At 36.9% G+C, this 12,529-nt stretch overlaps 1 protein-coding gene across 6 annotated transcripts in view; it reads right to left on the bottom strand.

Annotated features, from left to right (window-relative positions):
• LOC135213034 (lysine-specific demethylase 8-like) overlaps nucleotides 1–12,529 on the bottom strand; it is a 292,898-nt gene that overhangs the window by 53,822 nt on the left and 226,547 nt on the right. The gene's annotated exons all lie outside the window — the stretch shown is intronic.

Genomic DNA, 12,529 nt, shown 5'->3' with positions numbered 1-12,529 from the left:
ATAATACGCCCAAATAGGATAGTAAGAAAAAAAAAATGAGAGCAGACGGTTCTCCGCAGGAACTCTCAACATGCTGCAGTTGACTAAGACTGCTTGGGCAAGCAGAGAATATGACTTTTTTTGAATCGAAGGTACTACAGTGTAGTATATGTAAAGACCAGAATTTTAAATACACGTATAATCTTCTCACACACACACGCACACACAAAATAAAACTCATAAAAGGACAAAAAGTGTTTAATAAACAACCATTTCGTTCAATACACACCGGTCCCGTCCTAGCGAAGAATGAGGTGTTGCAGGGGTGATATTCATAAGGGTTAATAGGTAATTAGATTCAACCGGTGTGGGCTAATGAAGGAATTCCTTCCGGATTTTTCTAAATTTTTATTTTTCTTCTTCCAGATTTTTTTTTTTTAATCTGTTCCTCATAGAAGACGGAAAACGCACAAGAACTCTGGACCTATCATGACACTTTTGCCCCGAATCTGTTTAACGATAGATGATCTTTTTGATTCAAGGATTCAGGAGGTTTTTGTTGAGTGCTTTTCTGATGGTTGATGCCAGACTCCTCCTCCTTTATGGACAGGCAATTTTGAACAGTAGAATTGAATTAGTCCAACTCCTTCAAAGCCCCTTTCTCGAAAATGAACGAAAATCCGCGATTTTTCACGGCCATACCTGGCAGATCTTGTGTTCTGCCAATCTCCGCGATTGGAAACGTTCGGTTTATCCCAAAGAATACTTTTTCACAATCAGCAAATTGAGCTTTGTAAACGTCGCTTCAATTGCTCTCTCATTTTAAAAGACTGTTCAATAGGACACTTCCTGTGGTTCTTAGATGACGAGAATGACGGGGTTTTCTGGTTCGATGTTGTTAGTCACGTTATAAATGGCCCCTAAATGTCACCGAAAAAGGCATCAGCAAAGCCAAAAAAGAACATCTAGCTAGTTAATTCTTTGGTTTTTCCGTATCCACGAATGAATGTCTTTCAAAACAAAAGACAAACTGAATCTGGTGTTTAAAAGGTTCCATGCGTAAATTACGAAAAAGGCTCATGTGGGACGGACTAGAAGTTCGTTATCGCAAAGATTAGCAGAATAAACAGTGGATATATTGAGTATGACCCAGACAACCAACGCTAAATAAATCCCCCGTAATCCAAGGCCTATGAATATTGCCTCAGTAATGCTTCTCTCATTTTCCACAGAGCCGAGACGAGGGCTGGGACGAGGCTTGTTGGCCGAAACATAGTGACTTATTAAAAACGAAGGAGAAAATGAGAGGAAAAATGTAAAAAGTTGTTCTTAACTTGTCCCAGCAGTTCCTCCCTCCATCGGGCCTCTTCCGGGGAACTTGATTGACTATACTCTGTTCTTTTTTCATCTGTCCATCCGCCTGTGGTGTTTTTGTATGGTAACACTGCGTCCAGGGCTTTAAATAGTTACATTCAGCTTACATTCAACGATTATAATAATATCCTATTTCGAATATTAACTGTGTAATTCGCATACAGTAAATTATTAAAACACTTTTCAGTTACAAATGTACACCCAGATATCCTTTTATTTAACTAAAACTTACAATTAGCGTAACTATCTAAAGTCCGGGACGCAGTGTTACCATACAAAAACACCACAGGCGCATGGACAGATGAAAAAAAACAGAGTATAATCAGTTCAAGAAAAACATACACCGGACATATGTTTACATTTGACTTCAAGCCTTACATAAAACATAAGTTAAAATGGTTAACGGCTCTTAAAACCATTACAAAATAATATTAAATATAAATGGTCTAGTACATAGTTCGTCCAACAGCAATGGTTAACAGTCTAATGAGGCTAAATAGGTAACTAAGTGAAACCGAAGTCAATACATTACATCAGTTGTACTGATTTTCATGATATGTTGAAAGAGCGGGTCTGTCTTAAATAAACCTTTAGTACTTCCATTCAAGTTATTGTTCTCGCTATATCGAATACATGCCGCAGTTTCTGTTAGATTTCGCTCAATAAAATTATCATTTCTGAACAAGATTCTCGCTTGAGGCCACTGAGTTGGATAAGAACATTCTCTAGCATGTTTACTAATGGCAATGTTTCTCTGTGCAATCCGTTTCTCAACAAATGTTTTGCTGATTCTCCAATATAAAATTTATTGCCACCACAAGGAAAATGACGCTAACCGGAAGATTAAAAAAATACTTGTCTAGTTCACACTACAAAAAATCCAGAACATCATTAACAGGTAGTAAACAAGTGAACATCGGAGCTAACCACAATTTCATCGTCCGTAAGTTCACATTTTTCCAGTGTATTACCAAAATCCGTAGAATTTAAGATATGTGACTCGGAAATTGTGCCACCAACGACTGTAACAATGAGAACAAGAATCTAGACAAAGTATATGCGACTCACATTACCAAGTATATTGATTATAGGTCTAATGGCATAACTGGGTTCATGGGTCTTACATTACCGTACAAATAGGGTAGATTTGCATTGTATGAATGAACCTGCCAATCATTTCATGAATTTTTGCAAAAGATGACTTTCACTATTAACTCTCCCTAATAGGTTAGATAACAAAGGTTCATATGTACTGGCATCGCTTAAATCTTATTCAAATACATTTCTTTATCAAGAATGACAAGGACACTTGCTTTGGTGATATACAGATTATCATTATCTTTTACAGATTTCAGAGGGACGTTGAATCTCTTAGGAAAGCAATGAAATACTATCCTGTAACAGTTATAAGCACCGTTAACCAATTTTACTTATAGTTTTATGTAAGTCTTGAGTTCGAATGTAAACATATGTCCGGCATATGTTTTTCTGAACTGATTAGTTACTCAAGTTCCCTGGAAGAGGCCTGATGGAAGATGAAGCTGTTGACAATATATATATATATATATATATATATATATATATATATATAGTATATATATATGTATATATATATATTTATTTATTTATTTATTATGTGTGTACATATATATACAAGAGTATATATTTCTATTGAAGTCACTGGCATTGTTTGCAGATACTATCTTCTCAGTAAGACTTTGAAACAGTCTATACTACTTTTTTCTTGTCTGGCAAGCTTCTCAAGAGTAAGGAAAAATATTTTTGGGATTTCCACTTACTTTTTCTTTTTCTAGTAGCAGGACCGTTTCTCCAACTCTCTCGGCAGCTTCATCACGACTGTTTTATTAATCAACACAGTTTTTATTACTGCAACTTGTGGACATTTTTATTTCAAACATGGCATCATTGGGGTGCTAAACTTCAATTGGTTGGCAGGTCTCATTCTCTCGCTGGCCATCTGGGCAGCAGCATGGGCATCCCTGGAGCTCTGTAAGACACGTCCTATGCTAAGGGTTGCATCAAAGGACGTGGGCTAGGGTGTGATTCCCGTCTCTGGCCAATAGTCTTCATTGGCAGTAGTCATGTCCATATAGGTGTTCAGTTGCTCGTGTCTCCCTTTAGATTCTCAAGGATGTCCTGTGGCTTCCTTGAAGAAGGGAGGATGAAGTCTACGTTCCTCTCTATATTTAATGCAGGCCATTGTTGATTTATACTCACAGCTTCTGCTGTTTGCAACCTTCGGAACTGGGCTTCTCTATGGACAGTCTCTGTGCTCTCTAATAGTTCTTCTAGTGTCAACTTACGGTCGTGATTGTCTACGCAGTGTTGAAATATTGGCCATTGGTTGAGGTGAACTTGCAATCACTTATGTAGAGTGGCAGGGATGCAACTTCTGTAGCAACTGCTGAGGGCTTGACATGGCCCTTTGGTTCATTTAAATTTGTATACTGCGTTGGTTGGTTCCCATTATGAGGATACTGACTAGGTGTCGTCACTATTTTGCTGGCATACACATCCAAATGTTTTCCTATGCAACCTTCTATTAGATTGCTGCCATAATAGATAGGTCAGATAGGTCATCATCATCTTCTTTATCCGCCCAACGTGGTGTGATGAATAAGACCTCTGTGAAATGTTGTTACTCATTTACTTCAGTTATTTTCACTTCCACAAATATCCACTTATATCCAGCCTCCAACATCAAAGGTCTCATCCAAGTAGGTTTGGGTTTCTAACTTTTCTACTGCCCAGGAGACCAGTTGATGCTATCGTGTGATATTCTATCAGGGACTGGAGAAGAACATGTCGAAGTGACCTCCATCACCTCTTCATAACTTTATCTACATAGAACTTCTGTAATTTCGCTCAATACCTTATTTCTCATTATATTATCACTATGTTTTGAGACCTTTCCGTTGTTTTTGATAGAGTGGTTTGGGTGGTGTGCCATAGTTTCCTCGTGTTGTACAGTACCTGGTCGTTATCTTAATTAGTTCTTATATCTTCGCCTTGCTGTGCACATTTTTACTTTTATGTTTTAGAAACAACATTCTTAGGTCTCTTTTTGTGAACATTTGTCAATTGTGAGCGTTTAAGTCTTGAAAACGTGTTGAGGCAACACATCAAAACGCTGGCGCTAAATAAAGTTCTTTGTATTCTCCTTAAGGCTTTACTCCCAAATCGAAAAATATCAATACAAATCGTGTTTTCGAGTGAAACTTCAGACCGTTTGATTTACAAATATCATTTAGCTTGATGATCTGTTTAGCTCTGTTATCTTCTTGATTTCTCTGTTATCTTCTTGTTTTCTCTGACCACCATCTGGAGATGTCTGGGTGTATTTACCGAAGGCCTAGTTTTTGGAGGGAGTCTCTTCAGTTACAAGATCATCAGTAAAAAAAAAATGAATAATTTCTTCCCATTTTCGTTTCAGGCCTTTCCCTCGTCATCAAATTCATCAAACCTTCATTACTCTTAAGTATATCTTAGTTTAACCAAACCACTGAGCTGATTAACTGCTCTCCTAGGGCTGGCCAGAAGGATTAGATATTTTGACGTGACTGGGAAGCAACTGGTTACCTAGCGAGGAGACCTACAGCTATTTGTGGGATCCGAGCCGCATTATATCGAGAAATTAATTTCTAATCACAAGAAACAAATTCCTCTGATACCACGTTGGCAGTGCGGGGAATCGAACTCGAGACTACCAAATCGGTAGGCGAGCACGTAAACCACTCTTCCAATAAGGAACTTTCATTGTTCCTGCCAACTTCTCACATATACCTCTTTCTTGTGTCTCGTCTGTAACACTCAGCAGTCATACACAAAATTCATCCTTGATTTTTTCAGTTCATTCGTTTGCCTATACACACAGCAGTATAAGTCATATTGCAATGTTTGGATTTAAACCTTTACTTACAAGCAGTAATCTATTGCTCACTGGTGTCCAGGCAGTCGATCTGAATATGTAATGATATATTTAATCGTTATAAATGGTTAAATTATAACGTTGAGATATAAGGGAAACCAGGAAAATCGTCGTTCAAGTTCAATATATCCTTAGCAGCTACAACGAGTGTTCTACAAATATTGCTTTAACTTTAATTATAAGTAATACTTTACGTCGTAATCAAGGACCACAAAGTCACCCTGAAAGGGCCACTGGATATGAATGAAGGAGTCTGCTGGTCTTATTACACAAGGGATTCTCAGGGGGTCTTGTATTATCACTACCACGAGATTCATTCACTTTAAGATTTGGTGTTGCAAGTTGCTGACTGTGATGGACAGTCAGATCTGTTTTACTTCTTCTTCTTCTTCTACTACCAGTAATAATAATAACGACTGCTCTGGACTCTCGTGAGTCTACAGAAGCAAGCCACGAAATCTTGCAACACTTCTGAGGACAACATGCGATTCCTCGATCGCCAGACGACGCCACAAGAATGGAATTAGGAAATCGACACCAGATGGTTTACCAGAAAGCCATTCAGTTAAAGGTTTTCACGGTTATCGTAAAAAATTATAATCCGAGTTACGAAACATAAACATAGGGTAGGGCGTCTGCAGTTCCAAAATGCTGAAAATTGCTACTGATAAAAACAAAAATCATTTCCCGATAGGCAGCTGAACAGAATTTTGGAACGATGAATTGTGCATTAAACTTCAATAATATACATATTTCATTACTCGAAGGCTTGCGTGCAAAATCTGCATATTATGTCAAAAGAAGTTTAACGGTTACATTGAGCATTACCATAAAACTAAAATGTCCCACGCACATTGGTAACCAAATCCACCCAATGTAGAAACTATTTTTCAACCTAGCCACACAATCAGTCTGCCTACATATGACTGACTGATTGGTTTATGGAAATTTGGCAATAAAGCCAATCACTGGAGCAATTTAAAGCACCCGGTGCTTTAAACAGTGAAAAAAAAAAGTTGGACAGCAAGACTGAGAGAAGGAAACGGCATGGAGGCCACATCATGTATATATAAAAGTATTCGAGTCCCGAGTACAGCTCTGGGATTTATGAGGGCTCCCCTTGGAGACTTCTAGGGTGCGAAAAATCTCTCACCCCGAACACTCAAATATGAAAAAAAGCCACACGAAAGTTCTAACACACGCACTGAAAACGAAGATTTCTGCATAATTGGACGAACTTCGAGCCAACTGGAACTACCAATACTCGAGTCTTCGACGATGGAATAGATCGTTCAGGAACTGAACACTGGAGACTTCGGCTGTTCCTTCATACCTCCTGTAATGATAATGTTTTTGTTGTTTTCTTTTTCTTTCGTACACCTCATTTTCTCAATTTGTGTCATACTGACAGTTCGGCCCATACCTTCAATTAACTTCTCAACGGGTGAAGAGGTAATTTTGGTCATTACAGAGGATTATACTCTCTCAATTTCAAGATTTCTCACAATCTCCGGATGTGCTGCTCACCACTACAAGTATGAATATGAAGTGGAAATAAATGAAGCAGTTCTCTTCTCACTTGGCGGGATTCGAACCTTTGCTGCTCGTTACTCGTGCATTCTCTCGATACCCATCTTCCTCTTTTTATCTTTGTTAATCGTTTCATTAACTCTTAAACGGATTTCCACAGTTCTCACTTCAGATGTTACATGTGCAACGTAAATCATTCATCTCAAGGCCTTAAACATTTTTCTTCCATTCACATTCAGCATCCACACATAACTTCCATAAAGGAGAGTTGGCTCAGCAGTCTCTCATACATTCCCTCGTATATAATACTTCCATAGATACTCCTGGGTCATTTCCGAATCTCTCGCACACACCATGGTCTTACTTCACCTATATTTGTGATTCACCCCTTCTCTCGTTCTACCATTACAGCATACCTTCACAAGGATCACGTGACTAAGGGTACTGCAAAAGTCATTTAAATAATTCAGTGTTTCATCTGTCGTGTCTTCGTTGACGCTCTTAACCTCATTCAAGTTCACGTTGTTCTCAGCTCTTTTAGTAGTTTTTCAGTTTCTCTTTTTCATCCCCATCCAGGTCTGCATCACCTTCTACAGGCAAATTCTTTTCTCCATTTCTCGCATGGACCATTCCTCAGTGTCGTCTGTGGGTGCAATCATTTGCAACACCAAAATCGCTGGAGGGGGAATGCTCGCTAATGCCATTAACAAATTCCCAGAAGGAATGAGCACCAAACTGCTTCTTCCCGTGAAAGTACAATGAACTCACGAAATTAAGACAATAATGAATACTAAGCCCTTGAAGAATTGCCAACAAAAGAAGACAAGTTCCAGAGGTTCAATGGACGTCAGTTTCCACGCGACACCTACATCGAACCGGTCCGCCCACCATCAACCGAAGCATATGCAAAGAAAGCCTTCAGAACAAACCGCATGCAATGAATGATATCGGCATGACCCGCAAGTAAAAAGAAGGCGACCTCAGCCCACACCAGAAAAAAAAAAAAAAAAAGAAAAAAAAAAAGTTCGTCTACGGATCGATCATCATTATCATCATCATCGAAGGTCGACAAAAAACCAGTGACCCGATTCAACGGAGGCTACGAAGCTGTATCGAAATGGCATCGTACTCCAAAAGGGGAAAAAAAATCACCGATATCCCAATGGGTTGTACATTTCCTGATGAATGGATAGAGGTTCCAAGGCAAGAACGTCCCTTTCGATCCATGCCTGGGTCACTCGTGCTGTCGTTATCTCGATAAAGTGACCAATATCTCTCAGTCATCCAATTCTTAACTACGTGGGCCTTATGGCAAATCCATCACAAGGCTTAGTGATTTGATAGTCGAAAGATTCTAGCGAGCATTCGTCCACCGTGAATGTGAGGGTGCTTTAGAAAGTTTAGATAATCATCAACGTCATTTAGAAGAGCAAATGAGTGTGAGGCTCTTAGCCTCGTCTCCAGACAACCGTAGTACCACGGTCTAGGTATACCTAGACCGTGCGTAGTACTACATTCACATCAGCAGTTGAAACTGCACTTACGAAACCATTTGATTGGTTGGCCATTCACTCTTCCGGAGCCCTAATTACACTACTGCCCAAAACAGGACACAGGACATTGCTGCAACATTGCAAACCAAGCCAACTAGATGGTCAAAGGAAAGTATATGCCTAAGGAGCCAGGTTTCGGTACTGAACTCGGCACTGGACGCCATAAAGGATAAAAAACACTAAAAAGTTCATAATTATTTGTCGATTTATTGTATCTTATTTGTCTCGAGACCACGACAGGCACTTCTATCACACGTGGCCTCTTATTCATACATAATGAGAATTACAGAGTTCAAAACCAAACTTAGATCTTTACATGGCATCCAAGAACTTTAAATACACTGGACATACGCCTCAGTCAATATGAAAAGTCAACTCTAATATAGTGTGATATATATATATATATATATATATATATATATATATATATATATATATATATATATATATATATAAGAAATTATGTATACTGCAAGAAGTATTGATTTTAAATTTGCACCGAATTTTATGTGATGGAGAACTTTTCTTGGTAATTCATAATCTGAATTTATAGTCTATATATATAATATATATATATATATATATATATATATATATATATATATGTGTGTGTGGTGTTTGTAGTGTGTGTGTGTGTGTGTGTGTGTTTGTTTGTGTGTGTGAGAGAGAGAGAGAGAGAAACTGGATAAAATAACAAGTTAAACATAGGATGTATAAATTCAGACTATAAAGTATCATCACCAAAAAGTACTCCAATACATAATAAAGTAAGTACAAAATGAACATTGATATTTTTTGTATTATATATCTATAAATATATATATATATACATACATATCATTCATTACAAACTTAAAACAAAATTTCCCTTGCTTGTTGGCAAAAATGAAGGAGTTCCTTTCACTTATTCAGTAGTAAATATCCGTTCTGCCATTTCCTTTTTGTTAATAAAAGACTTAAAAAACGAACCAAATGAAGCTTGAATGCACCAAATACATAGGCCTACTGATATCGAGGCAATATTCCAGAAAAAAAATACTGGTAAAACCAGGTCACAACCAAATGGGTGATCGGTTAAGTAACCTCCGTTAAAGATTTCAAGCCAAAACTCTGATTTTTATTCCGCTATATTTACTAAAAAGAGATTTCACAAACCAAGTGAAGAAGAAAAATATGTGAGCAACCTCCCGTTAATCTACTTGAGGAGTAAGAAACGTTCTGAGCAAACACTTGAACAACCATACCCAGTAATACTGCTTGAATTCTGCTACGACGAAAATTAGTTGGACGCTTATCTTTTCCACACAATTCTTGGAAATGAAGATACGTCAACAAATTGTGCGTTTGAACCTGAAAGCTGGTAGTTTACGCTAACTGATGCTAAAATGATCAAATTTATGATTTAAATCTTGACGTGAAGTGTGCCCTATCTAGCGGAACTTGAATGATAGCGTAATTCTTGACCCGTCACTAACAAGCCTTACTGAACAACCGGGGATTTCAAAGAAAACGAGAAACCCGATGAAGAATATTCATAAGGACAGCGGCACTGAAAATCAGGTGATTAAGGATCGATTTCAACCAATAAATGCTACCTTCAACAACTGAATTAAAACATGGCTACCTAGAGTAAAAGAAATGTCTGAAAAAAACAAAAACAAGAAACAAAAAAGGCAAAAATCGGATAGAAAAATCACATGGAAAATTCTCATTATTTGTTTTCCAAATTATTCCGTAAAAATCGTTTCATATGTAAATATACCTCTCGTAAACTGAAAGGATCACGCAGCTTTAATTCGAAGTCCAATCCAGAGTAGATGTCTACGTATATACTTCATGACGCGCAAGAATAAGCCTAGTCAGTGACTTTATTTATGCGTACACAGTATACATATATTAAAATTACGACTAAACACGGTATTATATATATATATATATATATATATATATATATATATATATATATATATATACACATACATACACACACACAGATAGATATATATACAAATACAGAAAATATTATATATCAAATATATAGACATATATATATATATATATATATATATATATATATATATATATACACATATACATATACATAAATATATTATATAATATATTTGTGTGGGTGAATGTTTATAAAAGAAACCTAGTCTCTCATCAAAAGGAACAATTTATGCAAAAGCGCACGAATTAAGGTTTCGCTCTGAACTTACGAAGTCGTTGCATGTTCCAAGTGATCTGTAATTAAGCTTTGCTGTCAGACATTTTTTTTTTCTTCTTGTTCTTCGTCTCTCTCTCGCTTTGAAAAATCTACAACGAAGTGAGAACATTTACATGGAAGCGAACATTTTTATCATGTTTTGATTATTTTCAAACATCAGGTTTTCGATATTGAATAACTCAGTTTCCCAGGCTTCTTGATTCTTTGACAAAAAACGATTCCACTAAAACCAACACACGAGCCTACGGCAAAAGTATGTCACTGAAAGCTGTCAAGGATCAGCTGTACAATGTTGTACGTACACAGGCACCTGATGTACACACGCACATTCCTCATATGTATACACACATTTATGCGTAGGACACCCGAATCCTTATGTGCACTTGCATAAGCTTTTTATAGATGGATGAAATATGATTCTTAATCAGAGACACATCAGTGTCATTGAACAGAACTTGAGCCCGCATAGAATAAATAAATAAATAAATAAATAAATAAATAAATAAATAAATAAACTTTAATCTACTTGACCTTTTACTTTTCGTGTTTGCTGCCGACGCCACAACAATTAGTATGATATTCTACAAGTTCTGTAGGAGAGAAAGAAAAAGAAAATGACCATAATGTATGTAGACTTATGTATAATATCTCTTAAACTTAAAATATATGTTTAAGTTAATGATACGGAACTGAGGAGGCATCTGTAAATCATACACCAACAGAGAGAGAGAGAGAGAGAGAGAGATGCTCCCTCATGTATACATAACTCAAGTAGAGCACTCAAGTTCATCCTTAATGCAGTGAGGGCACCGTCACTGCACCAAGAGATGGAAGAATGAAAAACCAGAGGAAGGAACCCCCGTCTCAAATCATGGCTGTCCGTCAACAATAATCTATTCAGTGAACATAAGTATGACGAAAGAAAGTACGTGAATTAGACTGCCGATCTTGGTAGGGCCAACACCCAAATATATTATTAAACAATTTTTTTCCTTGAAAAGTTAGAAATATTTGCTTCATTTTAATTCGAGCCATGAAACACACGCACACACACCGCTGCAGACTTCTAAAAGTTCACAAATAAATAACGCATACATCCACTGACAAAAGTACCGTGACCCAACTGTTGACCTTACGAAGAAAACAAGAAAAAAAGTCCCGAATCGTGAACGTGAATGGCATTAAGGGCATTCCCGGGCATAAGTGAGATAGCTGCTTCCCTTGAGTTGAGGACCCCGTGAAATAAAAAACTGACGACCAAATCAATTCAGTTGCAGTGAGCGATGCTTCTCTTTGGGGAGAGTTTGGAATAGATTTGCTCTTGTGGAAGATGAAATGTTACAAATAATCATCAACATACCAAGAGGAGAACATCCTACAGCAACTACTGAGCTATGCAAGTTGAAGGCTTAAACCATTTCTTTTACTATTTCATGCTGAATCCAGAGGGCAGGCATTAGTTAAACTTTAATACTACAACATTATATATATATTAATATATAATATATATATAATCTATATATATATTTATTATATTTATCTAGTATATATATATATAATATATAGATATAATATATATATAATATTATATATATATATATCGAGCTACGAATGTTCCTTTTATGGCTCGATATTTGTATATGAATCACGGTAATGTGATATGACTCATATATATATATATATATATATATATATATATATATATATATATATATATATATTATATATATGTATATATGTGTGTGCGTGCGCGCGCGCGCGCGCGCGTGTGTGTGTAACTGATTCGGCAGACAAGGGTAAAAGTATTTACTCTTTTCATTTTAATTTGAATTGTATAAAATCTGCTGCAAACAAGCAAACTAAAAACTAGCAACAGAATGTAGGAGGCTGTGATCTTGATCACAAATTTGTCAGCGC

This window comes from Macrobrachium nipponense, chromosome 42 (genome assembly GCF_015104395.2).
Source record: "Macrobrachium nipponense isolate FS-2020 chromosome 42, ASM1510439v2, whole genome shotgun sequence".
NCBI classification, from domain to species: domain Eukaryota; kingdom Metazoa; phylum Arthropoda; class Malacostraca; order Decapoda; family Palaemonidae; genus Macrobrachium; species Macrobrachium nipponense.
This window is presented reverse-complemented; position numbering and strand designations above follow the sequence as displayed.